Source organism: Chiloscyllium plagiosum, unplaced genomic scaffold (genome assembly GCF_037043375.1).
Source record: "Chiloscyllium plagiosum isolate Xiang-an unplaced genomic scaffold, Cpla_swu_hap1 HiC_scaffold_16, whole genome shotgun sequence".
Taxonomy (NCBI): Eukaryota; Metazoa; Chordata; class Chondrichthyes; order Orectolobiformes; family Hemiscylliidae; genus Chiloscyllium; species Chiloscyllium plagiosum.
The window spans coordinates 72,046,279-72,058,079 of record NW_028270154.1 but is presented as its reverse complement, the minus strand read 5'-3'; the positions used below and the strand labels follow the sequence as shown (position 1 = coordinate 72,058,079).

General features: G+C 49.2%; 1 protein-coding gene across 4 annotated transcripts in view; it reads left to right on the top strand.

Moving 5' to 3' along the window:
• Nucleotides 1-1,922: 1,922 nt before the first annotated feature.
• LOC122556771 (polyadenylate-binding protein-interacting protein 2-like) overlaps nucleotides 1,923-11,801 on the top strand; it is a 47,009-nt gene continuing 37,130 nt past the window's right edge. Inside the window, exons 1-2 of one of the 4 annotated variants that reach the window (XM_043703916.2) lie at nucleotides 1,979-2,047; nucleotides 3,211-3,278. The gene's annotated coding sequence lies outside the window, so the exon portion shown is untranslated. Of the gene's footprint in view, nucleotides 2,107-3,210; nucleotides 3,279-11,801 lie in introns of all 4 variants that reach the window. The other 3 variants (XM_043703913.2, XM_043703910.2, XM_043703912.2) reach the window with 3 other exon arrangements.

The window sequence follows — 11,801 nt, the reverse complement described above, 5'->3', positions numbered from 1 at the left end:
CTCCATTTCGAGAAACTCCCTTCAACTCCTACTCTCTGTCTCCTGTTGCTCAACCAGTTCTTTATCCACCTAGCTAGAACACCCTGCACACCATGTAACTTCACTTTCTCCATTAGACTACCATGGGGAACCTTATCAAACGCCTTACTAAAGTCCATGTATATGACATCAACAGCCCTTCCTTCATCTATCAACTTGGTCACTTCCTCGAAGAACTCTATTCAGTTGGTAAGGCACGATCTCCCCAAAACAAAACCATGTTACTTATCACTGATAAGCCCATTGTTTTCTAAATATAAATAGATCCTTTCCCTCAGTACCTTCCCCATACCGACGTCTCACTGGTCTGTAGTTACCTGGGGGGAGTCACTGTGAGACTGATGGGGGGGGTCACCGTGAGAGTGACAGTGATTGGGGGGTCACTGTGAGAGTGATGTGGGGGTCACAGTGCCAGTGATGGGGGATCATTGTGAAAAAAAAGGGCGGCATGGTGGCATAGTGGTTAGCACTGCTGCCTCACAGCGCCAGAGACCTGGGTTCAATTCCCGCCTCAGGCGACTGTCTGTGTGGAGCTTGACCATTCTCCCCGTGTATGCGGGGTTTCCTCCGGGTGCTCCGGTTTCCTCCCACAGTCCAAAAATGTGCAGGTTAGGTGAATTGGCAATGCTAAATTGCCCGTAGTGTTAGGTGAAGGGGTAAATGCAGGGGTCTGGGTCTGGGTGGGTTGCGCTTCGGCGGGTCGGTGTTGTTGGGCCGAAGGGCCTGTTTCCACACTGTAAGTAATCTAATCTACCCTTCTTGTACAGGGGGACAACATGAGCAACCTTCCAGTCAGCCGACACATCACCTGTATTTAAGGTTGCCACAAAGATATCTGTCAGGGCTCCAGCTATTTCCTTGTGCATTGTCACATGTGCGTGCGCACTCTGTCACACGCACAATGTCTCTACCTCCTACGTGCGCAATCATATGCACTCTGCCACGTGTGCTGTCACACACATATGCTCTATCATGCATGTGTGTGCTGTCACCCACAAGTGCACTCTCACACTGTCACGCACTCTGTGTCTGTCACATGAGCACACTCTTTTCACATGCACTCTGTCAAACGCACATGCACTCCAGCATGCGCACACAAACTGTCACACGCACACTGTCACAGGCACGAGCTCTGTCACATGCAGATGCACTCTGTTTCACAGGCACGCATTGTGTCACGTGCACGCAGTGTCTGTCACACAGACGTGCATTCTGTCACATGCACGCACACTTAAGTGCATGCGCATATGCTTTCTATCACATGCACACCCGCACGCTGTCACACGCATGTACTGTTGCACACCCACGTGCTATGTCACACGGCCACACAATCACTGTCACACGGCCATGCATGTTCTCTCTGTCACTCACCTGCTGAGACGCACGTGCAGTCACATGCGGCGCACTGTGTCGTACACACATGCACTCTATGACACGTGTGCACATGCAGTGTCTCATGCACTGTCAACTGGCATGCACTCTGTCACGCTCACGCACAGGGTTTAGATCAGAGTGGTGCTGGAAAAGCACAACAGGTTTCGGGGAAAAGCCCAGAGTGCACATTCTGTCACACGCACTCTCCCTGTTACTCGCTCGCGCTCTGAAGGGCTTTTGCCCGAAACATCGATTCTCCCGCTCCTCGGATGCTGCCTGCCCTACTGTGCTTTTCCAGCGCCACACTGATCTAGACCCCGAACACACTGTCACGCGCCCATGCACTCTCATTCTGTCACACGCGCGCACACAGTCATGTGCACGAACGAACATGCACTCTCTGTCACACGCGCGCTCTCTCTCTCACCCGCCCAAACAGTTTCCGCGCGTCCTCTGTGTCACGTGTTCCACCTGCCGCCCGGGACACGTGATGTCACAGAGCGATGACGCGCAGTGGCACGGTGACGTGTTTCCGGTTTGCCTGTTGGCTGCCTGAAGCCGGAGCGATCTTGAGGAGAGGGAGAGGGTGCGGATTGAGGGCTTGGACACATTGCAGGGCACAGACCACTGAACAGTACGGTATTGCGGCCTTACCACGGACACAACAAAGTAAAGAGCCGGCTTAACGGCAGAGTGAGTGTGGAGTTGGGAATCCGACATCACAGACTCAAAAGGCCGTTAGCCTGACGGCTACATCCGGGAGATGTATGGCCAGCGCACTGCCTGATGGGAGAGGGGCAAAGGGGGCGGGGCCTGGACAATATGGGGCGGGGTCTGTGTTGAGGTGATTGGAGCGTGATGTTTGGATGGTGCGGATCCTGATTGTGTGGGGCAGGAGCAGGTCATGCAGCACCTCGGCCCAGAACGTGTAGGGGCGATGAGGTGCTGGGTCACGGGGCAGGCTGTAGGAGGCGGGGACTGGGCCAGGCTAAATAAGGGCGGGGTCATGGCTTAGCGTATCCCCAGGACAAAGGAGGCGGGGGACCGGGGTGTGGGGGTCAGGTTATAGAGCGAGCTCCGGGCAAATGCGGAACTGCTCCGGTAATAGGAGACTGTGTCTAAATGGTGGGGGCCGTGGTCTGGATGGGGAAGAGCCATGAATGTTTGGGTGGGACTAGGGTAATCGGTGGGGTATCAAGAATTTTGGTGAGGCTAGGGTAATAGGTCGTTTCCCTCAGGGCGTCGCCAGATGATCCCTCTTGGTGGGGTGGGGGGTTAAATTGGACTGGCTCTTCAATGTTTGTTCGAAGGAATAGTGTCAGATAGGACTTGATGTTGCCTGGGAAAGTGAACTGAGCTGTTATTTGGTGAGGTTCAGTTTGGCTAGGGGTAGGTGCAATGTGTTGGGCCTGAAGAGCTTTCAAAATCAGGCCTGGATTTTAGCTGGTGTGGTGAAAGTATGGAACCAGTGGTGGACTACTGTGTCTCACCGCCAGATCCAAAGGAAGAAGGTGGACTGTGTTTAAAACCACACAACTGCTGGAGTCTATAGCATTCCCTTTCATAGCTAGTGTTTGCCTTGCCCCTTCTTTGGTGCCCTCTGTTGTTGGTGCTCCATTGTTGCTAAGCTTTTGTTTGATCTGTGCTGAGGTGATAGCCCTGACATGATAGTGAAGTGCTTGTGTGTGTATTTGGAGGGTGGTGGTTTGACCTGGCTGTTAATTGACAGCTCTCACCCTGCTCCATTCAGTTGATTTAAGTGAAAAATGAGCTTGAGCTGATGGGATTTCTTTACAGGTTGGTCGTTGCTTTTGTCTTGGAGTGATTATTCCTGTGGCTGGGTGCTCCTTGCTCTTGTTCAAGGGGTAAGTGAATATATTGGGAAAAGCTCCATTGATTCAGTGAATACCTTAAGGGATTGAAGTAGGGAGAAGGCCTTAAGCCTTGAGCATGTGATAGTGTCTGATTTTGTCTGATCTGGAGACATCTGACTTTTACTTACATTCCCAAACTCATTGCATGGAGTAGTTGGCTGCCAAAACTGTGTGCACTATTTCAGACCTGCTTCTCTGGCTTTTCCCACTGTTCAATGGAGGCTGCTTGATAAAGACATTAACCAGTGGGAGAAGTATCGAAAACCAGTGTACTTTTCAGATTGACTTCTTTTCTGGCTGGATTAGTGGTGCTGGAAAAGCACAGCAGTTCAGCCAGCATCCGAGGAGCAGTAAAATCGATGTTTCGGGCCAAAGCCCTTAATCAGGAATACAGGCAGAGAGCCTGAATGGTGGAGAGATAAGTGAGATGAGGGTGGGGGATGGGGTGAAAGTAGCATAGAGTACAATAGATGAGTGGGGGAGGGGATGAAGGTGATAGGTCAAGGAGGAGGGTGGAGTGGATAGGTGGAAAAGATAGGCAGGTAGGACAAGTCATGGGAACAGTGCTGAGCTGGAAGTTTGGAACTGGGGTGAGGTGGGGGAAGGGGAAATGAGGAAACTGTTGAAGTCCACATTGATGCCCTGGGGTTGAAGTGTTCCGAGGCGGAAGATGAGGCGTTCTTCCTCCAGGCGTTGGGTGGTGAGGGAGCGGCGGTGAAGGAGACCCAGGACCTCCATGTCCTCAGCAGAGTGGGAGGGGGAGTTAAATGTTGGGCCACAGGGCGGTGTGGTTGATGTTTCCTAAAACGCTCTGCTAGGAGGCGTCCAGTCTCCCCAGTGTAGAGGAGACCGCATCGGGAGCGACGGATACAATAAATGATATTGGTGGATGTGCAGGTAAAACTTTGGATGTGGAAGGCTCCTTTAGGGCCTTGGATGGAGGTGAGGGAGGAGGTGTGGGCGCAGGCTTTGCAATTCCTGCGGTGGTAGGGGAAGATGCCAGGATGTGAGGGTGGGATGTAGGGGGGGCGTGGACCTGACCAGGTAGTCACGGTGGGAATGGTCTTTGCGGAAGGTGGAAAGGAGTGGGGAGGGAAATATATCCCTGGTGGTGAGGTCCGTTTGGAGGTGGCGGAAATGTCGGCAGATGATTTAGTTTATGCGAAGGTTGGTAGGGTGGAAGGTGAGCACCAGGGGCGTTCTGTCCTTGTTACGGTTGGAGGGGTGGGGTCTGAGGGCGGAGGTGCGGGATGTGGACGAGATGCGTTGGAGGGCATCTTTAACCACGTGGGAAGGGAAATTGCGGTCTCTAAAGAAGGAGGCCATCTGGTGTGTTCTGTGGTCGAACTGTTCCTCCTGGGAACAGATACGGCGGAGGCGAAGGAAATTGGCATTTTTGCGGGAGGTAGGGTGGGAAGAGGTGTAATCCAGGTAGCTGTGGGAGTCGGGTTTGTAAAAATGTTGGTGTCAAGTCTGTCGTCATTAATGGAGATGGAGTGGTCCGGGAAAGGGAGGGAGGTGTCAGAGATGGTCCAGGTAAATTTAAGGTCAGGGTGGAATGTGTTGGTGAAGTGGATGAATTGCTCAACCTCCTCGCGGGAGCACGAGGTGGCGCCAGTGCAGTCGTCAATGTAGCAGAGGAAGGGGTGGGGAATGGTGCCGGTGTAATTATGGAAGATGGACTGCTCGCCCTAGCCAACAAAGAGACAGGCATAGCTGGGGCCCATACGGGTGCCCATGGCTACCCCTTTGGTCTGGAGGAAGTGAGAGGATTCAAAGGAGAAATTAAGCGTGAGGACCAGTTCAGCCAAACAAATGTGTGTCGGTGGAAGGTTACTGTTGGGGACGTCGGGAGAGGAAGAAATGGAGGCCCTGTTCTTGGCGGATGGAGGTGTAGAGGGACTGGATATCCAGGGTGAAGATGAGGCGTTGGGGCCCGGGGAAACAGAAGTCTTGGTGGAGGGCGTGGGTGGTGTCTCGAAAGTATGTGGGGAGTTCCTGGACTAGGGGGGATAGGACAGTGTCGCGGTCGGTAGAAATGAGTTCAGTAGGGCAGGAACATGCTGAGACAATGGGTCGGCTAGGGTGGTCAGGCTTGTGAATCTTGGGAAGGTGGTAGTCCGGGAACCGCGCTCTGCCCGGTTCTGAGGTTGGGAGATCTCCTGAGGTGATGAGGTTCTGTATCGTCTGGGAGATGATGGTTTGGTGATGGAGGGTGGGGTCATGGTCGAGGGTGCGATAGGAAGAGGTGTCCTTGAGTTGGCGTCTGGCTTCAGCGGTGTAGAGGTCACTGCGCCCCTCTATCTGCTGGCTTGATGGTGAGGTTGGGATTGCGCGTTGAGGGTGAGAGGTTGGAGTGGGGTAGACAGGTTGAGGCGGTTAAATGCCATCCTTATTTCCAATTCCTCCGCCTCCGTCACATCTGCTCCCAGGAGGGCCAGTTCCATCACAGAATGCACCAGATGGCCAACTCCTTTCGAGACCGCAATTTCCCTTCCCACGTGGTTAAAGATGTCCCCCCATGCATCTCGTCCATATCCCGCACCTCTGCCCTCAGACTCCAACCATAACAAGGACAGAATGCCCCTGGTGCTCACCTTCCACTCTACCAACCTTCGCATAAACCAAATCATTCGCCGACATTTCCACCACCTCCAAACGGACCCACCACCAGGGATATATTTCCCTCCCCTCTCCTTTCCACCTTCCGCAAAGACCATTCCCTCCGTGACTACCTGGTCAGGTCCACACCCCCCTACAACCCACCCTCACATCCTGGCATCTTCCCCTGCCACCGCAGGAGTTGCAAAACCTGTGCCCACACCTCCTCCCTCACCTCCATCCAAGGCCCTAAAGGAGCCTTCCACATCCATCAAAGTTTTACCTGCACATCCACCAATATCATTTATTGTATCCGTCGCTCCCAATGCGGCCTCCTCTACATTGGGGAGACTGGACGCTTCCTAGCAGAGCGCTTTCGGGAACATTTCTGGGACACTCATACCAATCAACCACACCGCCCTGTGGCCCAACATTTCAACTCCCCCTTCCACTCTGCCGAGGACATGGAGGTCCTGGGCCGCCTCCACCGTCGCTCCCTCACCACCCGACGCCTGGAGGAAGAACGCCTCCTCTTCCGCCTCGGAACACTTCAACCCCAGGGCATCAATGTGGACTTCAACAGTTTCCTCATTTCCCCTTCCCCCACCTCACTGCAGTTCCAAACTTCCAGCTCAGCATTTTCCCCATGACTTGTCTTACCTGCCTATCTTCTTTTCCACTTATCCACTCCACCCTCCTCCCTGACCTATCACCTTCATCCCCTCCCCCACTCACCTATTGTACTCTATGCTACTTTCTCCCCACCCCCCACCCTCCTCTCATTTATCTCTCCACCATTCAGGCACTCTGTATTCCTGATGAAGGGCTTTTGCCCGAACCGTCAATTTTACTGCCTCTCGGATGCTGCCTAAACTGTTGTGCTTTTCCAGCACCACGAATCTAGAATCTGCTATCCAGCATCTGCATTCATTGTTTTTACCTTCTTTTCTGGCTGTCATTACTGGATAATAATCATTGTTTGGAGAAGTATGGCTGTTTACAAGGCCTTTCAATGTGAATAAGTTTAAATGTCTTATAAAATTTGGTTGATAGAATTTGGTAAAAAAAAAGTGTTGACAATACTGTACTCAGGTCAGGCAGCGACTGGAGAGAAAGTCAGTGTTTTTAATTGGATGATCTTTCACCAGATGATCTGTTTATCTTTCTTTGTTTCCCTCTCTGGTCCCCCCACATCTCCTCCCAACCCAACATCTCTCCAGATGGTGCCTTGTCTGGCTTCATAGTCTAGCACTTAGTATTTTTATTTAAGATTTGTGGCAGGTGTAGTATTTTGATTTTTGTTTCATGGAATCCTTCAAATTATTACTTTGAAACATATCACACTGCTGAACAGCTTTTGCAACACCTGGCTATCTGTCTGATGTTAAGTCCAGATTGTTGTACCTGAGGGTACTGCGTGAAATGCCTTCTTGCAATGGACCTTGTGGAGTCTCTACCAGATGTAAAACTGTGTAAGCACTTTCCCTCAGTTCTCGGTGGGGAAGGAAGCGCGAGGGAGAGAAAGATCACACGTGTCATGTTCTTTGTTTCCCTTCTCTTACTCAGTAACCTCCTGTGCAGCACCTTGTCAAAGGTTGTCTTGACGTCCAGCTAGATAATGTCCATTGGCTCACCGTCTAATCTGCTTAGTACTTCCTCAAAGAATTCTTGCAGATTTGTCAGGCATGGCTTCCCCTTGATGAAACCATGCTGACCTTGCTCTATTTTACCATACACTTCACAGTATTCAGAATTCACATTCTTCACAGTGGATTCCAGGATCTCATCCATGACTGATGTTAGACTAATTGGTCTGTAATTTTCCATCTTTTTAAACTCTGGTGTAATCCCTTCCTGATTCTAGCAATTCCTGAAAGATCACTACTAACGCCTCCACTATCTCTTCAACTGTCTCCTTGGAACTCTAGAGTATAGTCCATCTGGTCCAGGTGATTTCTCCACCTTCACGCCATTCAGTTTTTCTAGCGCCTTCTCCTTGGTGATGGCCACCATACCCAGCTCTGCCCCTTCACTCTCTTGAATTTTTGGATATAACTTGTGAATCCAATGTGAAGACTGACGCGAACTAGTTATTCAGTTCCTCAGCCATTTCCTTGTTCCCCAGTACTATCTCTCCAGGGTCATGTTCCAGCAGCCCAATGTCCACTTTTGCTTCTCTCTTGCCCTTTATATATAGAACAGGACAGTACGGAACAGGCCCTTTAGCCCTCGATGTTGTGCCGACCTGTGAACTATTCTCAACTCATCCCATCATCATCCATGTATGTATCCAAGTTTAAATCTCCCTAATGTGGCTGAGTTAACTACATTGGCAGATAGGGCATTTCACGCCCTTACCACTCTGAGTAAAGAACCTGCCTCTGACATCTGTCTTTTATCGCCCCTAAATTTGTAGTTATGTCCCCTCATACAAGCTAACGTCATCGTTCACTGTCTACCCTATCTAATCCTCTGATCATCTTGTATGTCTCTATCAAATCCCCCCCTGAGCTGCCGCCTTTCCAATGAGAACAGACCCAAGTCTTTCAGCCTTTTCTCATAAGACCTTCCCTCCAGACCAGGCAACACCCTGGTAAATCTCCTCTGCACCTTTTCCAATGCTTCCACATCCTTCCTGAAATATGGCAACCTGAACTGTACACAATATTCCATGTGCAGCCTCACTAGTGTTTTGTATAGTTGCAGCATGATATTGTGGCTCTGGAACTCAATCCCTCTACCAATGAAACCTAACACACTGGATGCCTTCTTAACAGCATTATCAACCTGGATGTCAACTTTCAGGGATCCATGTACATGGATTCCAAGGTCCCGCTGCACATCCACACTACCAAGAATCTTTCCATTGACCCAGTACTCTGCCTTCCTGTTATTCTTCCCAAAGTGCACCACCTCACATTTAGCTGCATTGAACTCCATTTGCCACCTCTCAGTCCAATTCTGCAGTTTATCAAGTCCTCCTGCAACCTGTAACACACTTTCACACTGTCCACTACTCCACCATCTGCAAACTTACTAATCCATCCACCTATGCCTGCAACTAAGTCATTAATAAAAATAACAAACAGCAGTGGTCCCAAAACAGATCCTTCTGGCACACCACTAGTAACCGGACTCCAGGCTGAATATTTTCCACCAACCACCACTCGCTGCCTCCTTTCAGAAAGCCAGTTTCTAATCCAAACTGCTAAATCACCCTCCATTCCATGCCTCAGCATTTTCTCCAACAGCCTACCACGTGGAACCTTATCAAAGGCTTTACTGAAGTCCATGTATACGATGTCAACTGCCCTACCCTCATCTACATGCTTGGTCACTTCAAAAAACTCAAGGTTTGTGAGACATGACCTGTCCTTGATGAAACCATGTTGGCCATCTGAAATCAAATTGTTGCTTGTTAGATGGTTACAAATCTTATCTCTTATAATCCATTCCAAAACCTTGCCTACAACAGAAGTAAGGCTCACTGGTCTATAATTACCTGTGTCATCTCTACTGCCCTTCTTGAACATTTGCATGATTGCATGACATTTGCAATCCTCTAGTCCTCTGGTACTAAACCTATAGACAATGACGACTCAAACATCAAAGCCAAAGGCTCTGCCATCTCCTCCCTAGTTTCCCAGAAAATCCTTGGATAAATCCCATCCGGCCCAGGGGACTTGTCTACTTTCACTCCTTCTAGAATTGATAACACCTATTCATAACTAACCTCAATCCTTTCTAGTCTAATATCTTGTACCTTATTCTTCTCTACAATATTCTCCTTTTCCTGAGTGAAAACCGAAGAGAAATGTTAATTTAGCACCTCCGATCTCCACAGGGTTCACACTCAACTTCCCACTTCTGTCTTTGACTGGCCCATTCTTACCCTAGTCATCCTTTTATTCTTCACATACTTATAGAAAGCTTTAGCGTTCTCCTTTATTCTATTTGCTAAAGACTGCTCGTGTCCTCTGTTTTTAACTCTCTTTAAATCCTTCCTAGCTGATCTGTAACTCTCCATCGCCTCATCTGAACCATCTTGTCTCATCAACACAAGCTTCTTCCTTCCGTTTAACAAGAGATGCAATTCCCTTACCTTATCACCACCTCCCTGCCTGACAGTGACATACCTATCAAGGACATGCAATATCTGTTCCTTAAACCAGCTCCACATTTCCATTGTCTGCATCCCCTGCATTTTGCTCCCCATTCTATGCATCCTAATTCTTGCCGAATCGCATGGTAATTGCCCTTGCCCCATCGGTAACTCTTAACCTGTGGCATGCACTTATCCCTTTCCATCGTTAAACTAAACGTAACTCAATGATGGTCACTCTCTTCAAAGTGCTCACCTACAACTAAATCAAACACCTGGCCTGGTTCATTACCAAGTACCAGATCCAGTGTGGCCTCCCCTCTTGGCCCTTTGACATACTGTGTCAGGAAACCCTCCTGTACACATTGGATAAAAACTGATCCATCCGATGTACTAGAGTAATAGCATTTCCAGTCAATGTTGGGGAAGTTAAAGTCCCCAGTAATTACCCTGTTCCTTTCGCTCCTACCCAGAATAATTTTGCCAATCCTCTCTTCCACCTCCCTGGAACTCTGCGGAGGCCTATAAAAACCTCCAAGCAGTGTGACCTCTTCTCCTGTTTCTAACCTCAGCCCACACTACCTCAGTAGATGAGTCCTCGTCAAAAGTTCTTCCAGCCACTGTTATACTATCTGTGACTAACGAGGCCATGCCTCCCCCCTCTTTTACTGCCTTGCCTGTTCTTAATGAAAGATCTAAATCTTGGAACCTGCAACTACCATTCCTCGCACTGCTCTATCCATATCTTTGAAATGGCCACAACATCGAAGTCCTGCTCAGCTATGGTCCCGAAGTGCAGGCCCCAAATCCACAAGATACGTTTTTATAATCACTTACCTTCCCAGACTGCTCTCCCTTCGTTCATGCACAGCTCCAATTCTGAAGTGCAGGCCCTAAAACCACAAGCTAATCTTTCACCTTCCCTGGCTGGTCCTGAAGTGCTGGAGGGGCTCAAATAGCTGGGACAGCTCACCTTAAACGAGGTATTTGGGCAATGTAAAGTTCTGGGAGAGTTAATATGACAGGCAGATAAACAGCCAGATGTTCTGTCATGACGTGGGAAGTAACATATTGGTATGGATAGGTGATTAGTTGGCTAATGGAAAACAGAAAATGGGGAGAAAAGGATCATTTTTGGATTGGCAGGGTGTGAAGTCTGTACCTTTGCCATCAGTGCTGAGGCTGCAATATTTACAACTTATATAAATGACATGGTTGAAAGGATCAAAGATATGGCTGTTAAATTTATTGTCACAAAAATAGATAGGAAAATGAGTCTTCAGGAGGAAGTAGAGAGCCTGCAAAGGGGTAGATGTAGGTTGAGAGAGTGGAGGGAAAAATGGCAGAGAGTCCATTTTGACAGGAAGAATAGCAAAGCATATTTAAATAGAGAAAGATTGCAAAACCTGAGGTAATGAGGGATTTGAATGTTCTGATGTATGAGTCACAACATTGGTGCGCAGGTTACAGCAAATGTTAAGAAAGGCAGTTGGAATGTTTTTATTTTTATCTGCCCATGGGATGTGGGTGTTGGTGACGGGGCCAATATTTCTGGCCTATCTCTAGTTGAGAGCGAAGGTGCTGGTGGGTTGCCTTCTTAGACCCTGTGCTGTAGGTACGCCCATAATGCAGTTAGGGAGTTCCAGGATTTTGACCTAGTGACACTGAAGGAACAGCAATATATTTCCAAGTCAAATTGTGATGACATGGCAGGGAACTTGCAGGTGGTGTTCCAATGTGTCTACTGCCCATGTCCCCCTCGATGGGGTAAGTCATGTGTTTGAAAAGTGTTATTGAACGGTTTTTGAGAT